This window comes from Pelobates fuscus, chromosome 3 (genome assembly GCF_036172605.1).
Source record: "Pelobates fuscus isolate aPelFus1 chromosome 3, aPelFus1.pri, whole genome shotgun sequence".
NCBI classification, from domain to species: domain Eukaryota; kingdom Metazoa; phylum Chordata; class Amphibia; order Anura; family Pelobatidae; genus Pelobates; species Pelobates fuscus.
This window is the reverse complement of record NC_086319.1, coordinates 170130420-170144024: the sequence shown is the minus strand read 5'-3', so window position 1 is coordinate 170144024 and position 13605 is coordinate 170130420. Positions and strand designations below refer to the sequence as shown.

Here is a 13605-nt window from a genome sequence, read left to right as displayed (position 1 = left end):
TCGCTGCTCACATTCAATGAAGTATTTTAGTATTAAATCTTGAGATATATAGCAAAACAGTAGTATATACTGATCCTCAGAAATGCATTACAGTTGATGCAATAATGATTATTTGTTTGATGTTTAGAGAAACTGCCTGGTTATCAAACGGCAAATGTGTGCTAATTCAACAACTTCACCTATGTGAAGAGGCCGCCCCAAATTTAACACCGTTAAGCAATATGCTACTTACATTGACTACGACCCTACAGAGAGATCAGTGCTTTTGCTAACTTTATCTTCTATAGCAAAGTGCCCTGTGAGAGTTTCAGATATTTATGTACGTTACCGATCACCTATGGTTACTTTTATTACCACCAGAAGTCTGAATTGTCTAGCAGACATAAGAACACTAGATAGCCTGTTCTCTCCAGTACTTGTTGTCAGTAACCATATCTTGCTATATTCTCTGAATTTATTGTCCCTTTTTTAATTGCTCTGGGCATTTTAAGTTTGGACCTTCTTACTCGAATAACTCTCCTTTAGTCGCGGCCAGTGGTGTTGCTCTTTTGTCTAGATGCCGAAGATCAGTGTTGTCTATGTTCTTAGAAAGATATTACGGCAACAGTCCAAATGTCATAAATGTATCCTTTTCTCCATACATGGATTCTCGCTGCATATTTCAGTGTTTTAACAATTTTTCCCTTGCTGCTGCTGGCCATGTCTCAGCCATTTATAAACAGTTTGCTCATTTCTTTGTAACTCATTTAAGGTCCCATCATTAGCCAATTGGATCTGAATGAAGAACAAGTATGTTTGAACTTGTGTTTCTCACCAGGAGTGACTCATATTCAGTTTACATAAGGCATATTGAAGTCAGCGTTATTAAAAGGAGGATTGAGTAATTATGAAGTCCTTAGCAGATTTACTGCTGAGTGAACTGCCCTTTACGTGTGAGCAAGTATGCTCCCTATATCTGTTCTGTTGTCTGGAAGATTCTCCTCTAGCTGTCTTGAGTGATAAAATGACTTTCAAGTGGAACTATTATTATTTATTTAGCGCCATCAGATTCCGTAGCGCTGTACAATGGATTATAATACTCAGATGATCTATTGATATTATATATATATATATATATATATATATAATTTTATTTATTTTTGGGTGGGGCGGGGGGGACTGATGGTGTTGAAGAGGCTGTTATCCCATTGTCTTTTTGGAACTATGGACGTATTAAAATATGCAGTGTGCTAGTCTTTAACCCCTTAAGGACCCATGACATGTGTGACATGTCATGATTCCCTTTTATTCCAGAAGCTTGGTCCTTAAGGCGTTAAATGAACACTCCAAGTACTATTAGCACTACAGCACACTGTATAGGTTGTGGTGCCAGGAGTACCCTGTCGCCATCCTAATGTATTCTGTCACACCAGTTTATTAACCAATAATTTTATTAGAGTCCCACCGGGGCTCTACCCCCTTTGCCTTTTTATAGGACAAGAGAGGAACAATTTCAGATTTGTTCAATACAGTAACTCTTTTAACTTATCCATTGACTGAAAGAACTTACACATACTCTAAGTCAATTAATGGATACCTACATTGACATCCAGCTTCTCCTGCTCAAAAATACTGAAAACCGTACAGGCGCCTGGTGTGGCCCAGGTGAGTGTCAAACAGTACTAAAATGGTTTGAAACAGTCATCTATAGAGACCATGGTATTTGGAGTTTACATGCAGAAATTACACTTCATTATGAACTTGTTTTAAGCTTTCCTAAAATTGCTAACTTTTGGAATGATGAATATGACCTTGTAGCTTATAAATATTCATTAACTAGTATCCTCAAGCAGTATTGTTGTTTTCTTTCCCCTTGCTGTGCTTTCCAAATAATTTGCTGCTATAATGAAGTTGATAATGATGTCCAGCGAGCTCAGCAGTGACCTGTGACCCCAGGAGGAAGTGCTGGTTTGACCTTATGACACGACCAGGAGCCTTAGTCTCTACCACTGTTAAGTGAAAAAAGATCCAGCTGTCCTCTCTTTGTGTCCCTAGGGTCTCCCCTTAAACAGTCAGTCAGGTTCTAAGGAATAAGGAGGTCCAGCTGAAGAGCGCAATTTTATACATTTTTCTAATGGTTTACCCATATCCCTCAGCCAGCAGAGGTTGTGTTTTTCATATATTAAGGATACATATTTTATTAAATCATACATTCAACGTGCAGTATAATTCCTATATAAAATATTTGATATCTCTGGATTCTGAAGTTCTTTTACAGTTAGCTTTTTTGTTTACTTATAGGGTAGCAACTTTTTGTTTATATGTGAATGTTCGTTCTCGTAGTCTATTGTAAAGCTACAGATCTAGTTCAACAGTTGGATTGCTGCCTGTTAGTATGACTAGCAAAGCTGTAGTTCATCAGCAACTGAGGAACTGCCTATTGGCCACCATTAGCTTTGAGATTTATGATGTCACTAATGTATGAGGTGCACTGCTTGTCGGTGGTTGGCCGAGAATTATGAAAATTGCCTGAAAGTAGCAGTGGGGCCAAAGTTTAAGATTCCTGCTATACATTGTTGTGTTTGTAAATTTATTTTTACAATGTACAATTAGGAACCACACTCAATTTACTTCAAGCCAAGGGTGCTAAACTAGACCATGGGTCAGCACAAGCCCAATAATGATAAATACCAATAACAGAGAAGAGGTCAAGGCACTCCAGTAGCTTCAGGCACATTTATTTGAACATTTCCACCCAGAATAGGGTCTTTGTCAAGCTTGCGACCTGTTTTTTTGCTCTCCATTAGTTTAAAGGGTAATCCAGACGTGGACTCCTTGCTCACGGTGCCTAAAGAGAGATCAGCTATGCCTCACTGATGATGCCTAACAGGGCTGAAACGATCGTCTGGGGTTGCTGTGTCTCTCATACAGAGAGAACATGCTGGCATTTCGGATCTGGACTGCCTGTATGGGTGGGACCAGTCTGATATGTTTCAGAGATGTTCTCTCTGTAATGGCACAAGATGAGCTAAAACCAGCTTGGGTTCTGAGCGGGGTCCCACCGAAGGGCAGGCTACTTCAGTTGCTGTCCTTTCTCAGAATACTCTTGCGACCCGATTTGTTGTATCAAACTAGTGTTCTCAGGTGTTTGAGCCTGTTTCCAATGCCTGGCAATCCTAAGGTTAGCAGCTATCAATATTTGGTACAGTAAGACAGCTTGGGGTTTTGTGTAAGAATCAAGTGTCATAAACAATAATCCACATTCTGGCTGCAGTTTGGTCTTGACGTGTAAGGCCCCCGTGACAATCTATTCTACTTCCCTCCAGTATCCCCTAATGTTCAGGCAGGTCCACCATATTTGGTACATTGTGCCCTTGTCTGCTTCGCATATCTGGTCTTGCTCCTCTCCGAGCTGGGTTGCTCAAATGGTGCGATGTCCCAAGAGCTCAGTATGCGGTTTCCTTCCTCTGGGGTCCCAATGATGGTGGTTTTCCCCTCTCTTGATACTAGGAATTTGGTGGGGTACCCCCATCTGTAGGGAAGATGGTGCTCTCTTAGTTGCGTGGTAATCACCTTGAATAGTTTAAACATATTTTGACAGTTTGCAGGGGTTAGTAGCATATAGAGAAAAAATGACAGGTACATGGTATCTAGGATTTAATTAAAAAAAATTAAACCTAAAGCTTACCTATGTTTTTAAATACGAGGTTAATTGTACTTTAAAATATATATTACATGGGTTCCTTTAAAATATATCAAGTCATACCTTTTGTACATTGCAGTGACTTCAGTGGTCTATGAACTGGCATGCCTGGTGCATTGTGGGTAGTGCCATCTTGCTAAACATTCATAGAACAGAAAGAGGGATTGTTTTAGTGGAACCCTGAAGGAGGCAGTGCCGTTCAACAGTTTAAAGTGTAATCACTTACGTGGCAAATGAGGCATGAAAGGGTTTGGCAGTGTTGAGTCGAGGGTGCAGGATCTCGGGCCCCACACAGTCCCTCTGTCCCAATCATTCCTGGGAGGAAAGTGAGACTGGGTCAGGCTTAATCAGCTGCACAATAATAGAAAACACAGTCCTTAATCCTTTCCCTTTGGACAAAGGAACCATTGTGTGTGTGTGAAAGAGATGCCTGATGAAGGGGGGTAGGGGGGGGGAAGTTGCTGCTGGATGTAGATATTAAGACACAGGACCAGTGGACCTGATATGTGACTACCACCCCTACCTTCTCCATGAACCTTTTATTAACCACTTGCAGTGTGAACCATCAATAGCGAGAGGGTACTCACTCTACTCTCCAGAGGAGATGCACATGTTTAAGCTGAAGCTTTTAAGCCTTCTGTAATTTAAACCCCCACAGCAGGTAGGTATTTCAGATTGCCAACGTACTTACAATAGGACTCAAATATTAATAAATCTAAGCAAATCTAGGCAGAACATATTCCCAAGTGAAAAAATAAGTCTGTCTCTGCAGTTAGTAACTATATTGATACTGTTAGATCTGTGATTCTTACTGGTAACCTTCATATATGCAAAACATTCTCATAGTCTAAACGTAGGCGAAGGAGAAGTAGCAAGAATACGTTTAATCCGAAGTATAACTGAAACGTTACCTTCTTATTCATTTGAATACATTTCCATATCATTTGTACATCTGTTAAAACCTCTTAAGAGAATAGACAGACCAAACTGTAAAAATATATTTTTAACATAAAAACAAAATAACGGAATGTTATAGAATTTACTTTAAGCGCTATGCTACATATCATTTTTGTTTGTCTTTTCCTGTAACTTTATTGCACCCTATAGTCCCTCTCTGTAGCTCTCTTCATTGCTTCCTATAACATCACTTTTTGCCAAGAATTTGTCTTCTTGCTCCCCCATAGCCCTTTTCAATAGCTATACTTTATTGTCCTTTATAAGTAACATCTCCTATTGCTTTTTATGGCATTCTTGATTACACTTATTGATTCTTCCATAACAAAATATCTTCATATTGCACCATATTACTGCATATATTTTTCCATGTATCTCACTACCAACATGAATGTGTATATAAAGCTATTGCTTCATATGCTAGTCTTCATACGAATGCAAATTTGACAGGATTTCATCTATTGCAAGCTCAGTTATGGTCAGATCAGTTTATCTATTCAGTTTCTTGCTTGAAATATGCCCATTTAACCTGAAAATGTGCCACTTGCTCTTAGACTCTATAGATCTACCCTAGAAAACTCCCCCTTTGTAATACAGTTGGGGTAAAACCCTGAAACTTCAGGTCAAAACTTCAGTTACCCATTTAATTTCTTACTTTATTTTCTCCCCCGTTCCTCCTCTTTGCGCGATGTTGTCCATAATCCTTTTCTCTCTAACACTTCAATAACTTCCAAATTACTGGCTGCAGCAAATGTACTTAAAGTCTGGCACTTACACACCAACAACATTCATAGTGAAAGTCCCCAGTGGGCCTTGCTTTTGGGAGAATAATTATTATTGTATACATATTTTTACGAATCCCTTTCATTTGGATCACAGGGAGAGAGGCACACTTGGAAGAGGTACATTTCTTCCCAGGTGACAACTTGTCACTCCTGTAAATCTCCCATGTACAGTCTGCATAGAATGAATTCTACATCTGCAAAGTGCTAATCTCTGTGCACACACACACAGGCGCTCTGCATGTGTGTCTCCATGCGTGTGCCGCTCACAGCAGAACGTGTGTGTGTGTTTGTGTTTTATAAGCTCGTGTAACTGCCTCCAGCTGCTGGCTGGATTCCAGGGCAGAAAATAGAAATGACTTGTGACTACAGGCGATACATTACGCAGCCGGCCTGCAGGAATATCAATTTATTTAATAACTTTCAGGTGAGGCTCGGACCTCGGGCATAAATGAAGCTACTGTTCCCTCCCCTGAGCCCAGGAATCCCGCTTCAGGATTCTGTGCAGTCACGCCCTCCACAGTTTGTCAAGAGGGAAGGTAATGCAGTAAGGGAAAAAGTTAAACCTTAAAATGTTTTATACTCCAGGTAATGTGTATATATAATGAAATCACAGAGGTATGGGAGCAACGTTACAAATAGTGCACCCAGCATCACATTCAGATATTGGACATGAGAATATAAATAGGTTATAGGGTAGGTTTGCCAAGCATGATAGATATATAATCTATATCTAATATACAACATTTTCCACAATAGGTTTTTGCCTCACGTAGGGCTACTGTTTAACCCATTGCTCTCATGTTCATTGCTCTCACTATCAATATATAGACCTCTCTCGTTCTACAACTTGATCTATCAATGGTGCTCATTGATTTCTCTGCACACAGTGACTGATCAAGAAGCATAGAACTTAAATGCAGCTAGTATCATCACGACTGTGGCAGCAGAGACCACCCTCCCCCCATCCTTTGCTTACTTGAGTGCTGAATTCATTTTCTCTTGCCCTCTGCAAACTTCCTTCCTTGCCCCTCGCTGGGGGGGTGGGTGGTTTCCTGCGGAAGGTGTTTCATTTGCATTGAGTTCTGTCACTGAAAGCTTTGCAGTCTCTATCCCAATATATGTTCCTTTTTCAAATTACGTTTTCTTTTCCTATTCGAATTGAGGTGATATTAAACTATTCCTGAGAGACGCAGGGGTACAGTCTGAATTTACTTGGCATGAAAGTGTGAACTGATCAGGCAATAAGTTTGACCCTTTTAAAAGTCCAAAACGAGCACCATAACCATAATCAGTATTTCAATTAAGTGGTTATGGTTCAAAGAGCCTATGGACATTGTGCCCTTTTTGTTAATCTTTTTTTGTTTGACAAACATTTGCATGCAGTTTGAGAAAAACCATTGCTCTCCCTGCCATGGTCTACAGTTACTCTACATGTGCATGGATAATTTGGAATTTAAACATTACATTATCAATATACATTCTATTCAACCCAGACTCCAATAAGATTGCTGATGTAACATAGCTGATCATTGCCATCCAGATTGGAAAGAATATAGATTGATAAAGCAGATTTGTAAACTCTGCATTATCAAGGATGCTGAGAAGAGGGCAGTCTGTGGGTGCCATGGAAGCAACAAACCGATTACACCTAAATCACTATACTAATTTGTAGTCTTCAAGGAGCTTAAAGCAAGTTTGTGACTTTGTTCCCACATGTTAGTGTGTCCGATATGAAACACACCTGCACATTCTGAAAATGTCAGTCTCCTGCTGGTTGATGCGATCACCAACTTTCAAAACTTAGGGATTCAACTTTGCTTGTCTTTTGGTTATTCTGATTTCTAACCTCCCTGACCCTGGCTTGATTGATTAAAGGTTGTGATTTCTCACGCCTGAATACAGCTATTTTTCATTTTGCTTGCCATCCACCCTAAAGATAGGTGAAACACTTCACTATGTCACTCCCATCTTTGAGGGGGGTGAAGGGAAGGGTCTACTCTTTGTGAGTTGGATTATTGGTCTGTCTCCCTCTGTAAGGAACAATCCAACTCTATTTTTATTTTTGTAAGACTTCCAGTTCTGTGGTATACAAGGAATACTACAAACGTGTTGTTAATGCTAAACTATACCCGCAAGAAGTATCAGAAAATGGAGGTACATGCAAAACTGCCACTTGTATACACACTGATACTAATTTACCAAAGTAAAATGGCAACATTGTCAAATTTTATTCTGTACAGGAAATTCGTTAGAATATTAAGCATGCTCACTGGAATACTCCGGGAACCTTCAAAATTGCTTACTTGGCTCTGACTGGGATACAATGTGCCGCCCATCACCTTCCATGCAGAGAGCTCTAGGAAAAAGTTTGACTGTCTGCTGAGCATGTTTGGCATTGTTCTGGTTTGACACAGGTTGACTTGCTTTATTTATTTAAAACACAATTTAAACAAAAGCTGTCCCTGTACTACTGTGTAATACAAATAAATAAAACCCATGTTACAATAGCTTATGCTAGGTGTGCAGAAGGATTTAACAATATTGGTCTTGAGCTTACATTTAAGAATCAAGCATGCATGTTTGGAAGTCAGTCTGATTATTTAATTTTTTTAATATTTTCACTTTAGGAGAAATGTGCATGTTTTAGGGTGCATTTTTAGAATGACATTATTTTCTTTAATCCAGCATTCTTCTTGACCCTTTGCTGTCTGTAACCTGTGTGCAACAGTATGAAACTATGACAAGGTCCTTCATTATCCTGCTTAGTACAAACAGTTGCCTGCGGTTGCTGATGGGAACATGCATATGGTCACACAGACCTTGATTTAATAAGCTTTCCAAATGATTAATACTGTTAGAAAAGTTTCCAAGTGATTTAGTTACAGACATGACCATTGAAATCTATGAGATTTTTTTTGTGGTATTGAATCATTTGGAAAGATTATTAAATTAAATTGAACTCCTCATGTGCCTTAGATGCCTATGACCTTTTATTTGGTCTTCAATTTACCCAAAACCCAAGACAGGCTGACAGAAAAGGTGGCGGTGTAGAATTTCTGCTTTCACCCCACTGCTACTTTACAACTCTGCCCACCCCGTCTTTCCTATTTTTCTCCACCTTTTGAAATTTACCCAGTTTGTCTGTTCAAACCCATCTTTGCTAACATAGCTGTTGTATATCGCTCCCCTGGTTCCCCTCATCTGTTCCTTGACAATTTTCTGCTTGGCTTCCCCACTTCCTTTATAAGCAATATCCCTTTCCTAATTCTCGGGGATTTCAACATTCTTATTAACCCACCTCAGTAGATTCCATACTCCTCTCTGTTACCTTCTCCCTTGGCCTATCACAGTGGGCTAATACTCCCACACATGTAGCTGGCAATACCCTCAATCTTATTTTTTGCATACACTATCTCCCCCTCAACTCAGAAGGGACCTGAACTCTCTTGCGCTCCAGCAACTCTCAGTTGACCTTCATTCCAAACTCTCATCCATCCCTACCTTCTCCTGTCAGTGCTATACTACCCTCACCTCTGCCCTGGATGCTGCTGCCTCGCTCCAAACATGCACCTCAAAGAAGACGCGCCTCCAACCTTGGCACATTAAGTCAACCTGCTACCTACAGAAATGCTCGCGTTCACTGCTGGAGGAAGTCCCGCACCTTGTCAGACTTCCTTCATTATAAATTCATATTGTGTTCATATAGCACAGCCCTCACCCTTGCTAAAAAAAAATCCTACTTTTCCTCTCTTGTTTGTTCATTCTCACGCAATCCCAGGCGTCTCTTTAACCCCTTAAGGACACATGACGTGTGTGACACGTCATGATTCCCTTTTATTCCAGAAGTTTGGTCCTTAAGGGGTTAAATACCTTCAACTCTCTTCTTCGCAAACCTCAAGCCAACCCCCCCCTCCCCCCGGACTAACCTTACAGCCGATAGCCTTGCATGCTATACTTTACCAACAAGATTAAACCGCTAAGGAAATAATTCTTCCTCCTCCCTCTCACAACCACACCTGGACTGTCCCTTCCCTACCCTACAGGCCTTCTCCCCAGCTGCACTTCTCCTCTACTCTCGTCCCATCACTTGTACGCTTGATCCAGTACCTTCCCACCTGATCAGATCTCTCTCCCCATGTCTTGTACCATCCTTAACACACATCCTAAACTGCTTTCATCTGGTGTTGTCCCTGCTCCCCTAAAGCATGCTACTGTCATACCCATCTTAAAAAAAGCCCTAGACCCGTCTTCCCCTTTCAACTATCGTCCCATATCCCTGCTTCCTTTTTCCTCAAAGCTTCTAGAAAGACCAGACTCACTTCCTAAATTCCAACTCCCTCCTCCATCCTCTTCAATCATGCTTTCACCCCCTCAACTCTACTGAGACTATTATTTTAATGCTACAAATGACTTAATCACAGCTAAATTCATACTAATTCTTCTTGACCTCTCTGCCGCCTTTGACATTGATCATGTCCTCCTTCAATCCCTCGGTCTCTGTGACACTATCTTCTCGTGGTTCTTCTCCTATCTCTCCCAACGTTCGTTCAGTGCCTACTTTTACAATGACACCAAGGATCTGTTCTTGGTCACCTTCTGTTCTCTCTTTATACTGCCTCTCTTGGCAAATTCATTTTGGATTTCGCTACCATCTGTCTGCCGACGACACCCAGATATATCTCTCCATCCGTCATCTCTCCCCCACGGTCTTACGTGTTACTGCTTGCCCTTCTTCATACTCTCATTGGATGTCCTCCCTCTTTCTGAAACTCAATCTCTCTAAAACGGAGCTTCTTATTTTTACCCCCTCATAATGTTGATTCTCCTCCTTCGCTTTCCCTGCAAGTTGATGGTACTTGCATCAGTCTGTCCTTGCAAGCTCATTGTCTTGGCTTTGTCTTTGATTATGGCCTCACCTTTATGCCTCATATCCAGAATGTTGCTAAAAACCTGTCAATTGCATCTTAAAGGGACACTCCAGGCACCCAGACCACTTCTGCAAGTGTAATTATTGCACTTTTTATATACTGCAATAATTGCCTTGCAAGGTTAAGTCCAGATAGACAGCCACTAGAGGGACTTCCAGCTTCTTAGAACACGAAAAGTGTTTTAAATGACGCTGGACGTTGCCGGAATCCCCACAGGAAAGCATTGAATAATGCTTTCCTATGGGGAGGTCTAATGCGTGTGGGCAGCCATTGCTGACACAGTGCCGAGAAACATCGGTGCTGGATTCAGGTAAGTAGCTGAAGGGGTTTTAACCCCTTCTGCAACATGGGATGGGGGGTGAGAGGGAGGAGAGCACTGCAGGATCCTGCAGTGCCAGGAAAAGGGGGTTGTCTTCCTGACACTGGAGAGTCCCTTTAAAAACATCGCCCACATCCGCACCTTTCTCAAGCAAGATACTGCCAAGGAACATGGTCATGCTCCGATAATCACTCGGTATCAGAAACTGTAATTCTCTCCTAGTTTGTCTCCCCAGAAGCTTAACTGCCCCGCTACAATCAGCAATGAATGCTGCCGCCAGGCTGATCTTACTCACCCCTTGCTCCTCCCATACCTCGCCCCTCTGTTGATCCTTACACTGGCTTCCTGTATCCTGTGTCAATTGAAAATACTAACCCTTACCTATAAAGCTCTAACCAATTCTAGCCCCTCTTACATTTCTTCATGGATTCATAGATATGCCACTTCTCGGTCTCTCCGCTCTGCCGGTGACCTTCTCCTGTCTGCTGCTCGTAACCCTTACTGATATCTCGCAATTGTAGGACTTCTCGTGGGCGGCTCCTTTCCTTTAGAACAGCCTTCCTACCTCCAGAAGACTCTCCCCTAGTCTTCAATCGTTCTAGAAGTCCCTCAAAACACATCTGTTCAGAAATTTGTATGGACTCCTAGAGTAACTTATCTATACTTATCCATACCTGTCTCTTGCTCTCCTAAAGAGCCATACTTCACGCTCACCTCCAGCTCTGCTACTTTTCCACCTTGTTTGGTGGCTGTCACCCTTGCTACCCTGTTATGTATTTGTACCCCACCTCCTCTAGACTGTAAGCTCGTTTCAGCAGGGCCCTCATCTACCTATTGTTCCTGTGTCACTGTGTAATTGTTTCATGTATTGTAAATTTCCCCTTTTTTCATAATATTGTAAAGTGCTGCGGAATTAGTTGGCGCTACATAAATACCAATAATAATATATGGATTCTTCCTTGGTGATACATTTTTTTTTTGGGGGGGGGGGGGTTTGTCCCATCACCATAACCTATCATGCACTGCACCTTCCTTCATTTTTTACCACTCTTCTAAAATCTACAACTTGGAAATTCAGTCTAATATTCATCTAGTTAGAGAAACGTATACATCTATCTCCCAACAATCGCCCATACAGATTCCTGAAGATAAATGTATGAATCTGCCATCTAAATTCCACCTTAGGTATTCTTCCATCCATGTTACCACACTTCCCACTAGTGTGTAAGCTTCCAAGGTCCTCAGTTATTTAGCAGTATATATACATGTGTTATATATGTGCATATATCCCAACATTTCAGATGGGCAAAGAGGGACACTTTAATATTAGGGGGGTGTGGGCAAAGGCAGGAGTGTTACAAGAAATTTTAGATGACTTGCTAATAAAAAGGTATGCAACTAAAATGTAGTTTAGAACAAGACCTTGAGTATTATTGCTGTGTAGCTCTGTTAAACACTCCAACAAATCAACAATATGGAGTTCCTAGAAAAGAAAAGCGGGACAAAAGGATTTGGGCTCAAAATAGGGACAGTTGGAAGTTTTGAATATGCAGTTTATCATCAGTCTGCTTAATACTTTAGTTGTATTTTACAGCACTTAAAACCATGCTAACAAAAGAAAACAAAGAAAAATAAGACTGAAAATGTTTGGTATGTATCAGAATTACACAGTAAGAAGACTTGCACTAATGTGGGTCTGGGTGTATTACAGAGCTCCACCTCAATTGAAGAGCAACAACACTGATTATAATTTCTATTTGAACTGATGGTTGGTTTATAAATTAGTTGGTTTAAACTGACTTATTCCATTATTTGAGGGTTCTGCATTTGCTTATTCTGCAACTGTCTGTTTGGTAGGCATGTGGGGCAGGGGGCTCCGAACTAACGCCACCACAATAAATTAAGTGGGGTGGTGGTAAACAGCTGTGTTATGACACAGAACAGGGATTACTTGCTGGACTCAGTAATTCTCTGAGCAGACTGCAGGATTAACCAGCAGTCATTACGATTTAGCGGCCAGGTTTGTGTGGGGTCCGATATAATGCCACTTAGTGTCCAAACTGCCGGTAAAATTTAGTAACTTTTTTCCTTCACAAATTGAAAAACAATGTGACTCAAATTGAAATAAGCTTCTTTTTTTTTTGTTTTTTTTGCAAGGAAATATGACATAATTTATAGATTACTATAGATTTTTTTTATACAACTCTCTTATCCGGAATGCTTTATAAACTAAGCATAAAAGGACATACATTGATTTACAGACAGAGGGATATATGACTAGACATACTGCTGCAAAAAGAGTATAGATACCATAACGTGTGCTAGCACTCTATATATAATGTTTATTTTTGCATGAGATATATATGCAGTGTATTTTACAGATAATTAATAAGGTATACGCACTTGGTATGTAGGATGTTCTGTTGGATTGTGACAGCTGGTACTGTATGCGACTTGGGATCTTGGATTCTTGTGCTCTAATCAAAACCTCACCGTTTATTGTTCAGTGTTCTATGTTGATATAAGTGGATATTGTGTTATTTGTGTGTGTTAGCCCAAATCAGTATATGTAACCTTAACAGACAGTGGGGATTTGACAGCATCCAGACCCTAGTGCCTGTTAACACTCTCCTAGCAGAGGTCAGACTCCCACTTAACATAGTTTATTTTCAAGCACTTGGTCCTTATTTTTAGACACTTGATATGCAGCCTGTCTGCCCCTGAGCACTTCATCCCAGGTTGTCTCTCACTGCCCATCCATGGGGTTTTCTTCCCATGGGTTTGTGGGAGGGGGGTGAGACTCCAAAACCCTTGTCATTGTCAGCCTGTGTAAGGAGAGGGGTGTTAACATTAATCTAATGTGTTGTGTTCTTTGGGTTGGCTTATTTTGTAGCAACCCCCCAGACCACACACAGTATTTATTGCAGTAATGGTTTA

General features: G+C 40.8%; 1 protein-coding gene and 1 long non-coding RNA gene across 11 annotated transcripts in view; one reads left to right on the top strand and one right to left on the bottom strand.

Annotated features, from left to right (window-relative positions):
- Nucleotides 1-13605, top strand: part of ERC1 (ELKS/RAB6-interacting/CAST family member 1) — a 235961-nt gene that overhangs the window by 170878 nt on the left and 51478 nt on the right. The gene's annotated exons all lie outside the window — the stretch shown is intronic.
- On the bottom strand, nt 2947-6454 carry LOC134600940 (uncharacterized). Its single transcript, XR_010090391.1, has 4 exons — nt 6398-6454; nt 3909-3997; nt 3746-3818; nt 2947-3511 (listed from the first exon to the last, which is right to left on the bottom strand). It is a non-coding gene; the product is annotated as an uncharacterized LOC134600940 (long non-coding RNA).